The sequence below is a fragment of the Bombus vancouverensis genome, chromosome 3 (assembly GCF_051014615.1).
Source record: "Bombus vancouverensis nearcticus chromosome 3, iyBomVanc1_principal, whole genome shotgun sequence".
Lineage (NCBI taxonomy): Eukaryota > Metazoa > Arthropoda > Insecta > Hymenoptera > Apidae > Bombus > Bombus vancouverensis.
In genome coordinates this window covers 12,100,641-12,121,237 of record NC_134913.1, presented here as the reverse complement: position 1 = coordinate 12,121,237, position 20,597 = coordinate 12,100,641, and the positions used below count along the sequence as shown (strand labels likewise).

The window sequence follows — 20,597 nt, the reverse complement described above, 5'->3', positions numbered from 1 at the left end:
TAAAAAGCATAGAGATTTTGCACGCGTTAAACCACATTTCACACACATATTAAAATACCGTTACATAATTCTACGGTTAATTATACGAAACGATAAGAACTAAGTTATAAAATTGTAAAATCAAGCTAACGAATGTTTCAAATTTGCAACAATCGTACCTATGCTATTGATACATTTCACTTGTCAGAATAAGAACACCGTCAACGAATAAGGTTTCTTACCTTCGTACGGTTCTAAAATCGCATACGAACGTTTCTCGAAGAAATTGATGACGAGAGACGTCGATTACGGAGATGTGAATTAAGAGCCACGAGTGTCATTCATCCGGACCACTCGCGCGTGTGAAAAGTGGACCTGTGACGACGTTTGCACTTTGGAAACGACCTTTTTAGCGTTTAAACCGGAGCAGGGGCCGATTTGTACCGAAAGAAACGGGGATCCTGGCGCTTGTGCGCTAGTAGCGCGTTTCTTTTCCTTTTCTGGCGCGCGTGCACGCGCGTAATCACGTGAGTTACCCGTTTTGCGGGTCCGGTGTCAAATCTTCGTGGCGTGGGACCACGCACGCTTAAAAAGCCGTTTTCGGCCTCTCAGTGTCGTCGCGGAACGCTTACAAATTGCCCCGTTTAAACGGAGGCAAGAAACGGGAGATTGAAACGAACCGTTTAGTGCTGAGTTTCGGAATTTTTCTGAATTAACGAAAATTAACGTTTCTCTGCGAATGAACGTAATTCGCAGTAACCAGAGAGAATTTGTTTGTCGTCGAAGAAGTTTCGAAATTGGATCGGACAAGAGACTATTTACTTCTTTTATATCTTTGATGAATCGACGATGAAAGAAAAGAGATAGAACTCGGAGAAGAAAGTTTCCTCGGAATTTTACAAACAATCAGATTTAATACGATTTCAGTTAGGCTTTGAATCGATGGCGATACAAATTTTAATGCGAAGATCCCCGTAACTTGAATAATTTTGACGCTGTTTTGAGTAACATTTTCTTTTCTGAACACTACCCTTTTGCCGATCCAACGTGATAAATTGATAAGAAGATGATTAATAAGAAGTTTCTGGAACGTGGAAAAGAATGTTTTGCCGCAATCTCGTAGGAAATAAAATTCGATACGGTTCACGGTTGAAATGGTTAAAAATTGTTGCTGAAACAGGGCCGAGGTAGATCGGACTGGAATTTGCAACATGAAAGTAGCTAAAATTTGATTCCAATGCAGGTGATACAGAATTTGAAGAAACGCGAACGTCTCAAGTGAATCTCAAACTCTCGATAAGAATTTTTCGCCTTTGTAATCCGATCTAATGTCGTCGAATTTCGATATAAAAATTGATAGAAACGAAACAAGTGAAAGAGCGTGAAGTTAAACGAAGTTTCCCGTACGTTTCAAAGAAAATGAAAAATATCTCGATAGAAAGGATCCAGCTACATTTTCATTTTACTCGCGAGCACAATTTGCCAAAAATCATACGCTCGTCTTGCATTCCGCGAAACGAGCGTAACTTTGTGACCTGGACCAGCCGATTACCGCGAAACTTTATCGTTTTAATCTGCCGGGATCAACCGCTAGTTCAAATAAGATTACCGTCTTATCTGACCGCGTTAACAGAAACGTGGATGACAATAATATATGTACCAGTTGCTACGACACCTTTCCGACTCGCGTAATAGACAAACGCGAAGATAAAAGAAGTTTAATGTCGGCGTGACTCATTTTTGGAATTAGTTAGGCAGCAGTGTTTAGATTGTGTGGGTATCGTAACTGTGCAAATTGCTAACTCACGCGAGGCGTACAACATTCGTAGAACGTTTTCCTTCAATTCCCATGAAATACGGAAATACGCGATATTTATGTGTATCGAACATTTCTGATAACATCGATAACACGTTTGAATGAAAACTATTTTAATTACTAAAAATTTTGGAATATTTGTAAATATTTCTCTGGACAATATAGAGCATTTACAAGGAGGCGTGTTCAAATTTTCTCAAGCTATTCGCAAGCTATTCGCTGTCATTGTAACGATATCATCGTGCGAAGTTACTTACTCGTGTACCTTTGTTCCTTAAGGGGTTATTCTGGTCTAGAAATTTGAAAAAATCGAATTTTTTTTCATATTTCAAAAATTTAGACATTCAAGAGTATGCCCTTAAAAGGATTTTCCAAAATTGCAATTATTTTATGAGTTACAGCCATTTTTGTGACGCGGCATCTGCTTCGGTCCGACCAGAACCAAAACTTTAAACTTTTCTCGAAACTACTTTTTTCGAGTTGGCGTGCACGATATCTCGAGTTCTAATGAGCCGATTTATTTTAAATTTGGTCTGAATATTCCTTATATACTCCTCTATCGTCCGGAACACGCTCAGCTCAAAATCTTTAATATTACTATTTTTTAAACGTTCGGAATTGTCAAAAAAAACGTGCGAAATGAGAAATTTGTTTTCGAACGGCCGTCATTCTGTGAAAAAATGTTGTATTGACTTTTCCAAGGTTCAGACGATAGCGGCATCCATACTAATTAAGAATCCGTTCGCATTTTTTGTTTCGGATGACCAGAAGGGTTGATATCGTGCACGCCATGACACCCCATTTTTTTGGCGGCACCCACTTTGCCAGCTCATAACTTTTAAAAATATTGAGTTTTTTTTCCAGTGAATTTTTTACGTAATCTCGAAATGTCAATAAACAAATGCTAAAAAGAGGGATAGCAAAAATATTTTTTGTTTCGCTCGTACAGTGATTCAAAAATCGCGCGAAATTCATGCCTCTAGACCAGAATACCCCTTTAAAACAAACAAAATTCCGATCGCGGTGAGACGACAAAAGAAACGAAGGATATTTGCAAATTTTCAAGTCCTTGTTCTCGTTCAACCCACGGGAAGATCGGCGACTTTCTACTTTAAAATACCAATAAAATATTCTCTAGAGAACGGAGAAAAAAGAAGGAAGAAAGAAAAATGGAAAATGACGAGAAGACGGAAACGCGAATTTAATTTAAACCACAGAGGCACGAGCCTCTCGGTTTCTATCTCGTACAGTTACAACACACGAGTAGGGTAAAAAAACACGAGCTCCATTTTAAGCGACCACAAAACTGTTTTTCCGTCTCTTGCATGCTCGAAACGAGGAATCGTTGCCTTTCGACGTGGTTTAATCGCGAATTCTCGAGGATCGATGCGAGCTGTGTCACGGATACCGAAGACAGAAAGAAAGAGAGAAAGAGAGCGGAATGAACGATCCACGGATAAATCAGACAGCCGTGTTTTCTTTTCCGTGACGGAAGGTAAGCTCGTATCCCCAAAACGCTCCACTTCCACTTAATTTCCACTCGAACGAATATTTCTCGTTTCTCTGTTATATACTCTCGACTTATTCAACCATATATCGTTATATCAGCGTACCGCTAACCGTGGAAATGTTTTGAAGAAACGATAGATCGAAGGGAGCGAAGATATTGCTCCGACTCTGATAACATCGTCTTTCAATTGGAAACTTCTGTAATTATGAAATTAAAAATTGATAGCGAAGATAAATCAGATTCGCGCGGATAGTTTCGCTTCTTGTAAACGTACGTATAACGTAGCTTGTTTGTAACAAAAATACAAGTGTGTGGATACAGAAAAATAAGAAGAAATTATTATTACAATTAGAATTATTATAATTATAATTATGATTGGAAAGAAGAAAAAAAAAAGAAAAAATTACCTAGACATATTTTAGAAGATAATTTATGCAATCGATAAATGGAATTATAAGAATCCTTTTTTTCTTTCTTTTTTTTTGTATTATTGAATTTCTATCGCATCTTTTTCGCGTCTTTTTATATTAGAAATTTCGATTTGTCGATCGCTGTAACGCGGAACTGCTCGCTTTCGATCATTTCCATCGCGTTAGTCTCCCTCTCTCCTTCTCTGTATCTTACGATGAAACTACCAGTGCGTTTTCGGAGCTAGTGATTTCCTCTTATCGCGCGATCGACGGCGTAACGCGCCTTCACCGATTCCAATTCTAAAGAACGTAACCGCTCGCTTCCTCGTCTCTCGAGGCTTTCCTGGTTCCTCACCAGCTAGCTACCCATCCTGTTCTTCTCTCGTAACATCAAACGATCTCTTTGAACGTTAACGTCGATACGCTCAAGTTCGATAAGCAAATTATACCGGAACAGCTTAATTAAGATACCGCGTCTCGATAGAGCAAGAAGCGACACAAGTTGCAATTTGAAAAAGAAAGGACGACGAGAGTGAAGAAACCGTTGAATGCTGATGTCTCAATGGATACTCCACTCTTTTCCTCGCGCGTATTCCGATCACGTTTCCTTCAAATTAATTGTTTAGCTCGTGGCTTTTTTCCTCTATCGTTGCGATTATACCGTCCGTAGCTATTTTTTTTATTAAAAATCGTTAAGACCAAAGACGCACGGCTAATTGGAACGCGGTAAATCAAAAAATGAAATTAAGACGGAGGAACAAAATAAAATACAAACCTTGCGAAAGACAAAATTAACCATTTAGCCTGTTTTACCTACTACAGCTAAATTAATTACTTGTTTAATTGCCACCTACGCAAATTAATGGGTGGAAACGTTGTAGCGTGTTCTTCGACGATCGATCGATTACGTTGTAACTGTAATTATCGATAAAGACGTGCACAAAGGCGTCGTTGTACGCTACGTACTATGACACTGCGTAAAACTGGCAAGATTTTCTCGCGAAAACATCAAAGCGTCGCGACGCGAACAGCTCAGCGAGGATTACGAGGCGCGAGCATCGTATCCGCCTTGGCGTTTTAACACACGTAAACATGTTCCAACGTATATAAACACATATGCAAGAGAAGCGTGTAACCGGCTATCTCGGCTGGCTGGCCGCCGGTTTCTCCCGCGCTAATTAGCAAAAGTTCGCCGTGCAATAAACGCGTCTAGTTTTACGTAACCCAGCTGGACAAACCTGGCGGATTGCGAGCGAGCGAGCGTACGATCTACGGAAATAAATGGCGATATAGCGTAGAGAAGAGGAAGAGAGACGAGTTACGTCTGCGTGTCTCGGTGAAGTTGCTACGACACAAGCGACGAGATAGAAACTGTGTTGAAACGAGACATTTTTTCTTGCGTCTTTTTAATCTTCAAGATCGAACTTTTAAGGAGCGTCGTTGATCGGTGATTTTGTTTTCCAATTCATTTTAAATTTTAAAATTGATTTTCTACGCGGCGAAGATCGAAGGCAATTTTGGAATTTCTCCATTGTTTGTCAGTTTCAAGATTGTTTTTTTTTTTTTTTTAGGAAGCACGGTTGTTCGAATTGTGGTGGTTCAAACTTTGAATTCCGAACAAAATTTTCAATAGAATTCTTAATCGTTCGGATCCTAACGTTTACGTCTCGAGCAAAGTATGTGCGAACAACATTGGACACGAACCGAAGGGATCAGGTTCACATTTTGTCACCTGGCGAACATTCAATGTTAAATTTGCAATTTTACCTTGTAAATTAGAAAAAAGGCAATGAAATACCCGCTTGTCGAAATTCAGCCTTATAAATCCTAAATATCCGACTCTCCCAACTTTCGAGCCTTAAATGGTGAATTCCAATTTTTCTATCCTCAAACGCCGCGCAAAATTCCCAACTATACAAATTCCAAACGCTTTCCAGCCATCGAATTTCCAACTTTCAATTCGTCGAACGTTCAATCGTAGTAAAATCCGTCTTTCAAATCTCCGACTCTGCACAAGATTGCCAACTATACGAATGCGAATACTTCGCAAACTCCAAATTCCCAGACTCGTAGATCTCCGAATTGCCAACCTCCGACACTTTGAAACTCCGAAACTTGCAAATTCACCTTCCAATTACCAAGTTCCCAACAGCGTTCAACCCACGCGAATACAAATCTCAACACGAATACTCGAAAATCTTGGTGCGTATGTCAGCGATGAACGTGACTCAAGCAACTTTCAGCAACCTCCATGTTTCTGCAGACGATCGCGAGAGATAATTTTCGCGAGACCACGTAAAAGCACGGTTACTTTGGCGAATCGTCGAGCAGATAATATCCGCGAACAGCGAGCACAGCCTCTCTCTTCCTGAATCGGCGTGGCGCGTTGCCATGGGCTCTCGCTTTCCGGACAGCCTCACCTCTCCGTTCACTGACCATTTATGCTCGACTAATTTTACTGGAAACACACACACAAAACGCCTCTCGATCTAGAGGAACCGGTCAGAAGAGACCGCGAATCTCTTGCGACGCAGGTCGATTTCGAAAAGTTCTCGCTTTCGAAAATCGCGATTTGAATCGTTGCTCTCCCCTCCTCCTCTTCTTCCTCTGTTATACTTGTTTGGTTGTAACGCAGACAATTTTCTGCATTTTCCGTGCAGAACGAATTATTAAGCGACGGGCCACGCGTAACGATTCGAGTTCACCCGCTTGGTAAACACGTTGTTGGCCGGTTCGATCGAAGATCGGTGAAAATTCCGTTTCGTAAGGAGCCTCTTTTCTGTTTCGAAAGGGGAGATCGGCTCTGATTATGAGCTGGTTCCTCGTGAACACTCGCGGAGATGTTGCCTTTTTTTTTCGTCCTTTTGATTTATTTCGTTTTATTTTGTTCGCCTTCTTGGTTTCCTGTGAACACTCGCAGAGATATCGTTTCTCTTTCGTTTTTTTCTTTTTTTTTTTATATATATTATTTTAGAAGGATTTTTAATGATTCATACTTCAGTGAATCTTAAGAAGGATATACGTACGTGTTCATAGATATATGTACATATATTATCGTTCGTGATTGTTCGAACGATTTGGAAAGTCGATGCACGAATAATTAAAATTTCAGACACGTTCAGTCTTGTGAACATCTTGGTGAGATGTTCGTTTCTTTCGTTGGCTTTCCTTATTTGTTTTGTTTACTTCTTTTCCTTGATTCTGAACACCTGCTGAGATGTTGTTCGTTCCGCTTCTTTCCTCTTCTGCCTTTATTTTATTTCACCCAATTTTCTATAGTTTCTTGGTTTCTTGGTTGGCCTTTCCGATATCTTCTTTTATTTTATCTTAGCAGCATTTTTAATGATTCATACTTCATTGAATGCTAAGAAGGATACGTTTTTATATGTGTATATTGTCGTTCATAATTATTCGAACGACTTCAAAAGTCGATGGATAATGCATGAATAATTGGAATTTAAGACACGTCCAATCTTCCGAACACTTGGTCAGATGTTTGCTTTCTTTGATTACCTTCTTTCATTTTATTTCACTTTATTTCATTACGGTTTCCGACGATTCGTACTTCACCGAATCCTAAGAGCAACGCGTTCATACTCATCGATGCTCGTAATTATTCAAACGAATTCAAAAGTCGATGGATATTGCTCGACTAACTGAAATTTAAGACACGTCCAAGCTCCGATCGATAATACGATTTAAACAGTGTTCGTTGTGTTCCAACAGAGAATCTGATAATCACAAGAAATCCTTAGTTTTATCACAGAATTGACATTCGAGACAATATATGTCCAAAGTCTTTAACGTAAGATTGAAACAAGCGAACATGCGGCTCGTCAACAGCAATTTCTTTCATATTTTGTTCGAACTTTCTTATTAGAAAAATACAATTCGATCGAAAATGATTGAAATTTAATCGAATATCGATTTAAGAAGCTACAATTTTCACGTCCACTTTCCGCATCTTTCACGGAAAACTATATGTTGAAAATGGTTGATTTATCGTTTCACGCGTTCAAACACGACGATGCCATCGTAAACACAAGATGCAACCGAGAGAAAATAGGATCAAATATATCGACTAAAAGATCATGGCTTTTGTTTAAAACTGTACTGAAAAGAAGCAAAGATAATTTTCTAAATGATAATAATAATGACTAGTTATCATCGAGTAATCGGACGTAATAATAATATACAGGGAAGCTTGTTTATACGGAGGATAAACAGGCGGATTGTTGAACTGAAGTTACTAAAAAAAGAAAATATCTGACTCGAATTACGAATCTGAGATTTATCTGATCAAATAGAGAGTCTTCGAAAGCGTTAAAATACCGGAAACTTTAGAATTAAACTAATACGAGCAGGTCGGGTCTTTATTTTTTAGTGATATGAGTTCGACAATCGAGTGATTACCATGTTCAACGTATACAGGTTTTACAGGTGTACAGGTACTTAACGATGTCTGGCTAAGAAAATCATTTTCTTCCTTTTGCTACATCTCTCGACAAGAACCATTTTCGTTTCGTTTGTTAAGTTCACATATTTTATCCTCTACATTTTAACGTTTAACTATTCGATAATCCACGATATACATAGAACTCCATCGTGGAATAAAATTGATGAAATGAGATTTCACGTCGACTACGATAAAATTGTCAATTTTTTTATATCGTTGGAAAATAGTGCTCGTCCCAAATCTCGGCTATCTAAGCGTTGGACAAACGTGTGGAATTTCGGAGAGACAGGCGAACAGAAAATTAAAGCAAATAAAAAGCGATTAACGACGAAAAAGAAAGGAAACGGCGGAAAAGAAATAGAAAAGAAAGGAAGGAAAACGGGGAAAAAATATGGTTCGGTGTCGGATCGTTAGAGCGAGCGGTCCGGACAATGATAATTAAAAGTAATTAAGAACCGTGAAATGAATTTCGCAACCGCACTATTGCGGAAAGAAAGATAGTTACGAGGCGATCGAGCTATCTCCGGCTGTTTCCTCCTTTTCACGAGATACACGGCTTCGTTCCGTCGCTTTTATCGGAAGCATTTCGGCCCCAGCCCAGACAAATAAATAATCCACGCTCGTTCAATAATTCATGTTGCCTGTTAACGTGTATGAAGAACAGGACGATCGTCTGTGAGCCACCATCCGATCGTTTTTCGGTCTTCATCCACGTTGCGTGTCACATCATTTATTTGATGAGTAACGAGCTGCTTTCAAAACTCGATTTTTCTCCGCCTTTCACGGCTGCTTATCCCTCGATGTGAATTTTATTCGGATGTTGCGTCGCGTTCGACGATCGAGGAATGTGAGCTTCGTATGATTTGTGAACTCTGTTTTTCTGCTTCGATGTAGAAGATGTGGACGCGAGTTTTGTTCTTCTTCTGCTTTGAGTTAATTTCGTGTAAATCTCGAGAGGGAGAGAGGGAGAGAGACTTGAAGAAATCGAAGGAACTGGAGAGAAGGTTGAAGAGGATTTGCGTAAGAGATCGTGAGAAGTTGAAGATTTTAAAAGATTTGGAGATCGTAAGGGACGAGAAAAATGTTTAAAAAGAGGTGGGAAACGCCTAGAAGTAGAATAAAAGTAGCAGAAATCGTTTAAAAGATAAATTGAATTCTAAGAAATCCTGAGAAGTCCAACAAAAGCCTGAGAAATAATAAAACAATTTATTGACTTGTACAAAATTCTATTAGCTTGTCTGAAAAGTTTCCTTCGTTTTATGAGGAAATAATAGACGCACAACGTTTTTTCTTTTATATTATTTTCTCGAATTACGTACGATCCATTTCGTTCTGTTGAGATAAACACATTTCACAGACTTCGTTTCGCGTTTGTACGAAGGTGCACTGTCGTAAAAAACACGTTTGTGAAAGAAAGATACTTTTAGGACAGCCTGATACAAACTCTGGAAACGCCTAAGAGCATCAGAGAAAATTCTCTCGAAATCTAAACAATCGGTAACAATCATCTCGATTAGAAAATTTCGAAATCCTAGTGAATTATACAAATTTTCTCAGAATCTAAGAAATTGTTAAAATGTCCTGTTAAAAATTTGAAGTCCCGACAATCCCTCGACAAAATCTCCTTAGAATCCTTCGATATGGACTTCGCTAATTAATAAAAAAAAAAAAAGAAAAGACCAATGAAAGCTGGACGTTCGAGTTGATTCGCTGACTTCCTATTTGTGGTTCGACGATAAATTGATTTAATGAACTATATCTTCCTGTTGGAGTGGCCAGATATGAATAAAGAGGAGCAAAAACTGCTGGTAGTATCGTTGGTATCGAATTCGCAATCTCCACTTCCCTGTTTTTCATTCCAGTCGCACTTTCACCGATTTCATCTTGGCGAACTTTACATCAAGCTTGACGCAGATTCACCGATAACGATCACTAGACGCATTATACCTATGTTGAGCAAAGTTTAAAGAAAAAATTGCGTGATGCCGAGCCAGTGAATACGAATGGATGCAATTAACATCTGGAATATTTACATGTGCTGGCTCCTTGATACATTTCAGTGAATGTCTAATTGAAACTTAGAAAAAAAGAAAAAGGAAAGAAATTTACGGTAGTGCTGGCTAATTGCGATTAAATTGAGAATAACAGAATTTTCAGTTGTTAACATTGTAGAAATGAAATGTAGGATAAAGTAGTGAAGTAACAATTGGATTTTATTTTATTGTTGAGTCGAGCAAAGAGGCAGAATTTAGCGCAGAAGTAAAATCCGCAATAAAATAACCCAATTTTTCGGTTGTTTATTGAAATTATTAATCGACTTTTTTAGATCGTTGTTAATTGAATGTAAAATAACCAGACAACTGTGAAAACGATGTAAGAGACAGAGACGAAATATTCTGCTCGTTCTTTTATTGGAAAAATCAAAATTGTTAGATATAGTCATAGACTTGACACGAAATGGGCGATAATTGAAGAGATAAATGTGTTAAGTATCTAATAAAAACACGAGATTCGTGATATTTAAAGATCATATATTTGCTAGAAAAGAAATATTTAAGCTACATACGTCGTTGCACGATTTGGTGATAAACATTCAACCCTAAAATGGAAAATTTATTCTTTGTGAATTTTCTTCTACTGCAAATATATCGCGTTCGAACAAATAAGCTCTGTCTGTGGTTTAACCTGCTTAACTTTCGTCCCATGGACGAATAAACGGAATTGAATTTCCACTATACGAAAAATGAAGAAATTTGAACTAACGAAATATTATTCGGTATTTCTTCATGCTTAAAATAGTTTCTACGGATATAGCGTATATCGTAGATATTTGTTCCATTATTTTGACATATATCAGATAGACGAAACTTTCTGATTCACCAAAATCATCAGGTGGATCCGATGGAAAATACGATAACGCATGGAAAGCGTACGGAAAATCAGGTTCAGCAGACGCTATAAGGAAGCGATATTTCTTTCGTAGCTATTTTTAATGGAAACTGAAAAAGCTTACGTAATGATTCGTTACAGAAGAACAACAAGGAGCTGTTCATCGCGATGGTTTTTACCACGCGGACTTTGTCGGTGAAACTTCCTTCGGATTCGGAAGAAAAGAAAGTTCCTCATCCAGATACGGACACGATACTAAGCTAATCATTTATATTAGAAAAAAAAAAAAAAAGAAAAGGTAGGATTCGGAAATAGATAAGAATAGAAAAATCATTTCCTATTTCATCGAGATTTTTATCTATTTCTCATTCAGGTTATTCAGGATATCGTATCGTTCGTTTGATTAAGATTTACTTTTGACGAACGTCTAACGAGATACTTCTTTTATTCATTTGGAATTTTATTTCATTTGATCTTCGTTTGAAGACTTCGATTTCGTAACTTCGTACCGCGTCGTCCTCTTAAGAAAAGAAATAAAGTTAATAAAAATTCGTCTCAACTCCGGCAACATTAACATATATTTTCTAATCTAATAGAATAGTTCTCGTCTATCAGTTATTAAAAATCTTTTAACGAACATCCACTCATCCTCTTCAATTTTACCAAACTTTATTTCAACCTTATAACGCGAACAAAATTTTTAACTGAAAAATGCTCAACATCGACGTTGAATTTGTCAAAGAACGTGTTAAGTTCTTTTCAATTTTATTCGTACGCTTAAGAGAAGAAATAAAATTAGCAAAAGTTCTATCTGATTTCGCCAACATTCGCATACATATTTTCAAATCTATAATACGATATTTTTCATACATGCGCTTTATTTAAAATCTTGAAAGAACCTGCACCCGATTTTGCCAAGATTTATTTCGACCTTACAACGCAAACAAAATTTTCTTTATTTAAAAATGTTTAATATAGACCTTGAGTAATTCCCTTCATAAATTCTCCTCAATTTTACCGCCATTTACTTTCCAGTCCGCAATGATACGTCTTATTCAACGGCTTGAACAAGCCGTGAATTTTTGTTTGCTTTTGCCGTAGCATTTAAGTAAACGTTAACTTTCGACAATTTGTATTCGTAAAGGTATCAATTAGCGTCTTTAAGGACGATGATCGGAAGTCGAGGAGTGAGCACGTGCAAAATCCTACCTGCACCAGCTGCCACATTCCAATAACAACAGATACTTGATCACGAGGATTTTGAACAGGTTTTGGCAAGCGACATTTAACACGGGTCAGGAACCACACCGTGCATTCTGCTCGATCGTGTTCAATGATTAATTGGCGAAGAAACACATGTCGAATGTATCGACGTCGTTCGAAGAACGCTCATCTCAATTTCAATCGTGCACACGTGTTTCTACCGTTTTCCACAAACTTAGAAAATATTTAACGTATATTGTAGTACAATTTTCCGACTGTTGCAACTCGTGAAAATAATTTCTACAATTTCGATCTTTTTCTTCACTTTCCAGTGGTTTCCTGTGTAACGCAAAGATCTTCGTCTTTTACTTCATTGATATTCATTTACATTCAGTTTTGCATTCTGTGACGATAGAAAATTAATTGCGGATAATAAACGCGAATTGCACGGAAATATGAACGATCTTCCGATCGGAAAAGGAAACTGTCCGCTCTACAAAAATTGCAACGTGGCAAATTTCATCAGGACGACACAACGACGTGACGGAATTTTCAAAGGACCCTCCTTTTACAAAAATTCTCACGTTGAAAATATCGTCGCGAGGTGGTGAACTTTGGAAATGTTTCGTTCCTTTTGCTTAGAGAATAAAACTAGCTGCAGAGATTTATCGTAACACGAAGACGTTACGTTTTCTGTCTTCTTTCTTTTTAGCGGAAGACGACTCTGACGCGTAGGAAACGTTGCAAATTTCGTCGCGACGTTGTAAGTTTTTTTAAACGCGACGACATTTCTCGAGAAGAAAAATAGGCCGAAAAAGTCTATTACAAGATGAGCACGTTATATGAAGAGAAAATGGAACTGGCGTGTTTCGTAAGAGTGCACAGCCGGGGTTACGATGCGACATGTTCATCTTGGAAGAAAACTAGAGCTATTAAACGAGTCTTGCTACACCCAACGCCATAAATCCCATAAAGCTTCCGTCTAGCTGAACGTTATAGCGTGCGCTATTTCTTTCGTCCAGTTGGACTTCCAGTTTTAGGTGGAAACGCCATTCGACTATAAAGAAACTTCATAGCCATGGGATCTTGTTGATGACGCCGTGAAAATGTCTGATCACAGCAGCAGATACGACCAGTATCCGCGGTTACGTGACTACTGGTACTGGCCTGTGAGAGGTGTTCGTATTCAAAACGCGCCTCAACGCTGCCTCTGCGCTTCAGTTTCCATACTCTATCGTTAATCCGAGCGACATTTTAACCAAATTTCCAATTCCTTAACTTTCCGCCTCGAAACGTGGGAATAAAACCAATTTTTGCCACGCGTGCAATTTATCAGCGTAACTTCACGAGCTAAAGACATTGGCTTGGCAACTAAGTGATTGCGGATTTGTCAATACCATCTAATGACAAAATCCGCAATCACTTAGTTTCCAACCCAAACAGATGAAGAAGATTTTATGTAATTTTGTAAGGGGAGGGGAAGGTATTATTTTGATTTCGTTAGTCGAATCTCTCAATTTTTCCAGATATGAACTTTACTATTTTTTTCCATTAGATCGATTAAATTATTCAATTAAAAGGAAGCATTTTCTTTTAAATTGAGAAACGTAATTGTTTCATTCTTAGGAAATCAACAGGAAAAGATTCTGCGACGTTTTACAAAGGAAGCAGATATTAGATATTTAGATTTAGATATTTTATAGATAGGCTATAGGTGTGTGTAATGGATAAATCAGTTGGCGTCGATGTATGTGTACGCGTGTGTACAAGCATTATCTTCAACTGTTACCTGTTTCGACTTCCACAATTACGTATCGGATTAGGCGTGGTCTGGGTGTGCTTTGTCCGCTGCATCAGTCACTTTCGATCGAGTAAAGTGCGTCTTTGGAACGAGCGAACGGAATCTGCATTCTCGTCGTTGAATTATTTCTTAATTTATAATTATTATTTATAATTCATTGATATTTCGGTAGTAAAAATACGCGGCGGAGGTAAACAAAAATTGGTAGCGTTCACGGTGATGTTATTACGATGTGAATGAACGTTCCGTTCGAAGGTTTAGGTTCAAAGAGACTTCAACTTACGCGATCGCAAGCGGAGTGACGATCAATGTGGCTTTTGAAAACGCGAATTCAATCGAAGAAAATCTCAAATACGCGGCAAGCTGACTTGCCAATATGTCACACGTATAGCACAAATACTTCTATTTCATACGACTTATTATCTGAGCGCGGAATGAAATCGTGACAGGTCGTTTCATCATCGTTTAACTTATTTTTATTTTCGTTTCATTTCGCATAGGAATTGCATTAAATTCGCGGCACAGGTAAATTATTCTTTGAATTTCGCACGATTCTTTGTATCTTGTCAATCGTGGATCGTAATTTAGTCGCGTGTAAGCTGATATTTTTAAATCGCAAGTCGGCACAGAAAAATCTGCGAGACAACAGGTCAAGGTATTGAGTGACGTTTATGCAAAACACGTTGTTGACACAAACGAGACGAACGACATTGCGATAGGGTCGTAATCGTGATACGGCGAAAGAACGAGACTGAGATGGTGAATCGTGTGGCACGCTTAATCTCTGTAACGCTACACTTCTCTATTATCTGCACACTACCTGCGTTTTATCCGCGTTACATCCTGTATATATGTTATTACATTCGTACGAAGTATGTGTACACAGGATGTTCGTGATACATCCGCGTTGGAAACAACCGTGCGATTTAAAGAATCGAGTTCTCCTTCGGTGTTCGGGACGAAATAAAACTTTTATTTGATCGTCCAATTCGCAGACAGTTTACTGTGACTTTGTGCTATAATTTCGTTTGAATTGAAATTTGGATAAAAATCATTCACCGAATTAAGGTAATTAAGGGAAAATATCGTTGCATGATATTATAAAATTGGATTGACTAACGAGGAACATTGTAAATTCGAGGCGCGACGACTCAAGAGGAATATCACACAGGGATTGTCAAAATGATATTTAAAGTATAATAAATTCGAGCGAAGATTTCAATATAAAGCAATTCCCGACGCGTATCTCGGATACGTACAACTTCTCTTAATAAAACTGCAGAAAATTACGATGCGGAAGAACGAAACGCGAATATCCGAATGTACTTTGGAAGAAGTTGTTTTATACTCGTTATATTCGTGTGTGAGATTAATTCTATTAGTATTTCGTATCGCGCAAGATTATCTAAAAAAACATCTAATTTTCCAATTCAACGAAATACGATATATTAGATACATTACGTATATTATATTATTACATGTACATTAGGTTGCCTGAAAAGTTTCTTTTGTTTTATGAGGAAATAATAGACAATGTTTTTTGTTGTATATTAGTTTATTGAATTATGCGCGAAGATAATAATAGAGAATTCAATAAAATAATATAAAACAGAAATTGTTGGTGATCTATTATCACCTTATGAAACGAAAGAAACTTTCGGACAACCCAATACCATAAAAATATATTACACAAAAATTGACCAAAATCATATTTTCTGCCCTGAAGAATAAGAATAAGCCTATTCTTATATATCAACCTATAATAAATTTCAAAGTGTTTCTCCATACTTGTGGAATCTATATCAGAATAAGATTAAAAGTATTCGATTTTCGATCTAATCGAGATCAAATAAGATAAAAGAAACGAACAATTCTCTGTTTTGAAATAAAATTTCGTGAAACTACGTTTCCTATCCAAAACAGTAGAACGCGCGAATTACCTTATAATGTAATATCTTCTGATACAGAGAATTACGACTGATCACTGCGACGACCACACCAACTGCTCGTTCAGCAGCGTTATTTTTATTCTCTTCCTGCAACAATCTCGTTCAGTGAGATCAGCAGTCTCGAAGACATCCTATACACGAGCGAGCAGATCGAGCGATAAGACAAACAATCGCGAGATGGGACACCTCGTATCCTTTTTGTCGCTAACACCACGATGTACGTATCTTTCGCAAGAACAACGTGTCTATATTGTTTCGATGTGTTATCATTTAACACGGCGGTACACGCGTGCACACATCATCGCCAGGTACACACAGTGTCACACGTTGCCACGTGCTGAAATACTCAGCTGAGTCTGTATACGCGTATATCCGATTCCTCTTGCACTTAGCCTTCTGTCCCTTCTTTTCGTCTTTTTCTTTCTCACTTCCCTGTCTTTTTTAATCTACCACGTTCGAGACTTTAGCGTAGTTTTACAAAAACTTCTTCGATCGATACGCACCTCGTGGTACTTTTGAAGATTATCATATATTATACAGGGTGGTTGGTAACTGGTGGTACAAGCGGAAAGGGGGGTGATTTTACGCGAAAAAAGAAGTCGAAAATGTAGAATAAAAATTTTTCGCTTGAGGCTTTGTTTTCGAGAAAATCGACTTTGAATTTCCGCTCGGTACGCGTGCGGTACGAGCGAAAATTCAAAGTCGATTATAATTGATCTCATTGTAGATCGTTGTCTCGATGAAAAATTAAAAAAAAAATTTCATTCTATATTTTCGACTTCTCTGTTTGCGTAGAATCACCCCCTTTTTGCTGTTGTTGTGATCGAAGGAAAAGGGAAGAGGGGGAAAAAAATTATAACGAAACGCTATGTTCAGAGCAAAAATTGGTCAAATTTCTTTCATTTCTCACTTCACTCGATTTTCCTTTCGACGGAGGAAAAAAGGAAATGCGAAGAAGACCATCGAACGCTACATTTCTTCTAAAATTGACTCAACACAAATATTTTCCGGCCTAAACCGATTTTCTCTAATCTTTCTTTGCACTCGGTCTTCTCTAAAAATATACAGACAAAAGTATACAGTTAAAGGAGAAAGAGAGGAAACGGGATATAATCGTGAAACATGGTATTTACCAAAGAAAAATCACCGAATCCTGCGTAAACTATATGCAAATTGAAATCGTAAACGTGTAAAAATTTGAAAATTCTTGGAAATATCATACCATCGTTTCGTAATTGACGAAGTTACGAGTAGAGTACGGATATTTATGCAAATTCATATTTTTATACCGACAATGTTACTTTCGTAAACGCGATCTGAAGAGACAGTTCTCGTCGTTAAACATTACAAGTATTATACTTTGATTGTTTTACATATTTCTGCACATATTTCATATATCGTGTACATTACGCGTATTTCCATACCTTCAAATTTTCCACGAATATGAAAATTCACGGTCTAATCGTAATTTCCTTTATTTTTCATCTGTGTTCGTGAATTCAACAGACGCAGTTGATTTATTACAATAGCAAAACGCGGCGTACGTTATTGTATTTTATGAAAAACGACGACGCACCGACCATCATCGTTAGGAGTCGCTAATTAGATTTGTACAACAACGAAACGCATTGTTTTACGAAAAGCAGCAATCGACTGATTTAGACCATTAGAAATCTTCCCCGTGTAATTAAACATTTCGTAAGGACACGCAGATTACATCGTTCTATGAAAAATAGCAATGGACCGACACAGATCGTTACAAATCTGAGATGTAACTAAACTTCTCTAACGAAACACAGATTAACGCTACTTTACCAAAAAGTATCAACTAGCTTTCGACGCTATAAATCTCAAACGCAATTAAATTTCTGTAATAACAGAACGCCTTCAAAATTCCTGTAAAAACAAGATCATTCTACGAAACACACCAATGGTCTTCTGACTTGGCAGTCTCAAAGTGAAGATAATTAAACCTCTCTAACAAAAGCACAGATTCACGTCACATTTTGTAAAAGAACAGCGATGCACTCGATCAACGTCATGACGAATTTCGACTCTGCCTATAGAAGAAACATAACGGAAAAATAGAAGAAACATAGTGGAAAAATAGAAGAAACAACGTTTCTTCCGATCCTTTGGAGTTCCACGAGCGTCCAGCGGTATCTGCGCGTGTAACGGGACGCTTTTACACAATGGTAGTACGTTGTTGCTCGTGTAGAGGAGAGGAGGTGAAAACAGCGAGGGACAAGAGGGGTCAGAGGGTTAGGAAAAGCCGATTCAGAATCACCGAGCACGTTGTTAATGTAGATTGGCCGATTGCGGGGTCGATGAATCACGTGGTTTCCGGGCTGCGTGTCCGCACGCATATCGAGGCACGCGTTGACAGAACGCGGCTCTCGTGACTCATGTATTGCTCAGGATCCTGAATCTTCCAGCTACGATTTGCACGAACAATCCCGGGACGAAATTTGTCTACCGTTGTTTTCTTCTTTCCGAACCGTTCGTCGTTAGGGCAACGATCACCCTCGTTTGATTCGCGATATTTTCTTCACGAATTTGCTACACGATTATACAAGAAATTGAAAGATTCGATGAAATGCTCGGAGAACGTGTTTACTTTGTAACACATAGTCGTATAACTTATTTTTTACTGTATTAGGTATTGTTCATCGAATACAATGCAACAGTATTATGTTAGATACGAAAGTATTCCATTTATAAAGATACACTTCGACCACGAATTTTCATTATATTCAACAGATATCTATAGATATATTTCATATGTAACTCGTGCAACGCGCTCGTTTAAAGACGAGAGAAATTCCATTTTTCCGTAGCGAAGGAAATTCAAGAAATTCTCTCATAGTGCGAACTCCTCGCAAAAATAATTCCCAAAAATTCTGCGACTATTCCAATGAATACAAGAGGAAACAGTAATCGTTTGGAAAGTCCACTGCTAAATACTCTTCGCTCTAAAAGGACTGCGCTCTAATTACAAATATTTCCAAGTTATACTTCGACTTATTCTCTGTATCAAGTTATTTACTTGCCCGCAATTGCCTGTGCCGAATTGAAATTCTAACTTAAAATATTCCTCGTTCTCAGGTCCCCGAATTATATTCAGGGTTGTCTCGTAAATAATAACAAAAATTTCCCAATGGACGAACCTTTGAATCGGAGGACCAAACGAGCGATACGTCGATAGTCCGGAGAAACGTGTCAAAGGTCGATGGAAGGACTTTGGTCACTTTGGACGCTGGTGGGAAATTGTTTCCGAGTGTCAGGATATCTGGAATCGATCGATGCCGTTATAAACGTGGAGGAAAAGCTACGAGCAAGAAGATTGTCGATTGATAATGTTGCTGGTGCGCGCGCGCGCGCACGTATTTATCAGCATCAAGTACGAGCGTCTTCGTAAACGATAAACAGAAATGGCTACAGTATAAACACGATGCGCCTTGGATACATAGTTTGATATTTAATTTTTTATTTCGTCCGCCGCTCTTCCCCGCTTCATCAATGAACTGCCGCGTGAAACGATCATCGATAAAAATGTGCTCGAGAAATGAAACGAGTATCGAACGCGTGACTCGATAGAGCAGAACACGTATTTCGTTTCTAATTTTTTCGAAAAGTAAACAGAGAAGTTACGAGATTGTTTGATTTCGATTTATCTGATCGATTCAGTGGAATTTTAACGGGGAAAGAAAATTGTACGTCTCGTACGGTAGATCGCGCGTACATTCAAATGAAAAACAAATATTATCTCTTCTGGATTGTTATCGAGAAACATTCTAATGGAATATAATCGAAGTTTCAAGTCGATTCGATTCTCTGTTCTAGGTATTAATTTTCTCTTTGTCCATTAATTCTGTAGAAAATAATAAAACGAAGAATTTCTATCGTAGAATAATTAACTGCCATTCTGGAATCCTCGAAAACCTATGGTTTTCGAAGAATGAATTTTTGAAAATGCGGATCCTCTCGCAATTAAAGGGCTAACCAGATCGAGCAGCTGCGAAATTGTTTATCGATAGAATTTGAAACGAACCTTAGGCTCGATGGATTTATTTGCTGGTGATGGTTTTCGATCGATCTTTGAGCAAACTGTGGCGAACCTTGGCAATGATAGACCTTCTCGAACGTTATCTTTACTTGGGAACGTGTTGAGAAGACGCAGATAATAATTCAAAGCGCCGACTATGCGTTGAGATTTCAAAATGTGTACTTGTGTTGCATGATCCGAGCGTTAATTCATATTCATAATCATATTCGATGCATTCATATTTAATTCATATCCAGTTGATATTCAATTCATAGTCATGATCATGTTCAATGGTGTTGCGAGCAGAAATTTCCAATTCGTCGGTGAATCGTATTTCAGATACAAGTATCATCTAAGTATGCAGAATGAGGTGTAAACGAATAATGAATACGTAGTAGACAGGACGCGCGACACAACGAAACGATACTGATTCTTAACGAAGCCCCAAACATTTTTTACAATCTGCCACTACGTATGTATAACGTGTATACTTACACACGCGCATCGACACGATACAATGGCCGTTGTTATTATTATCT

General features: G+C 38.1%; 1 protein-coding gene across 1 annotated transcript in view; it reads right to left on the bottom strand.

Annotated features, from left to right (window-relative positions):
* LOC117154321 (uncharacterized) overlaps positions 1–20,597 on the bottom strand; it is a 127,339-nt gene that overhangs the window by 88,144 nt on the left and 18,598 nt on the right. The gene's annotated exons all lie outside the window — the stretch shown is intronic.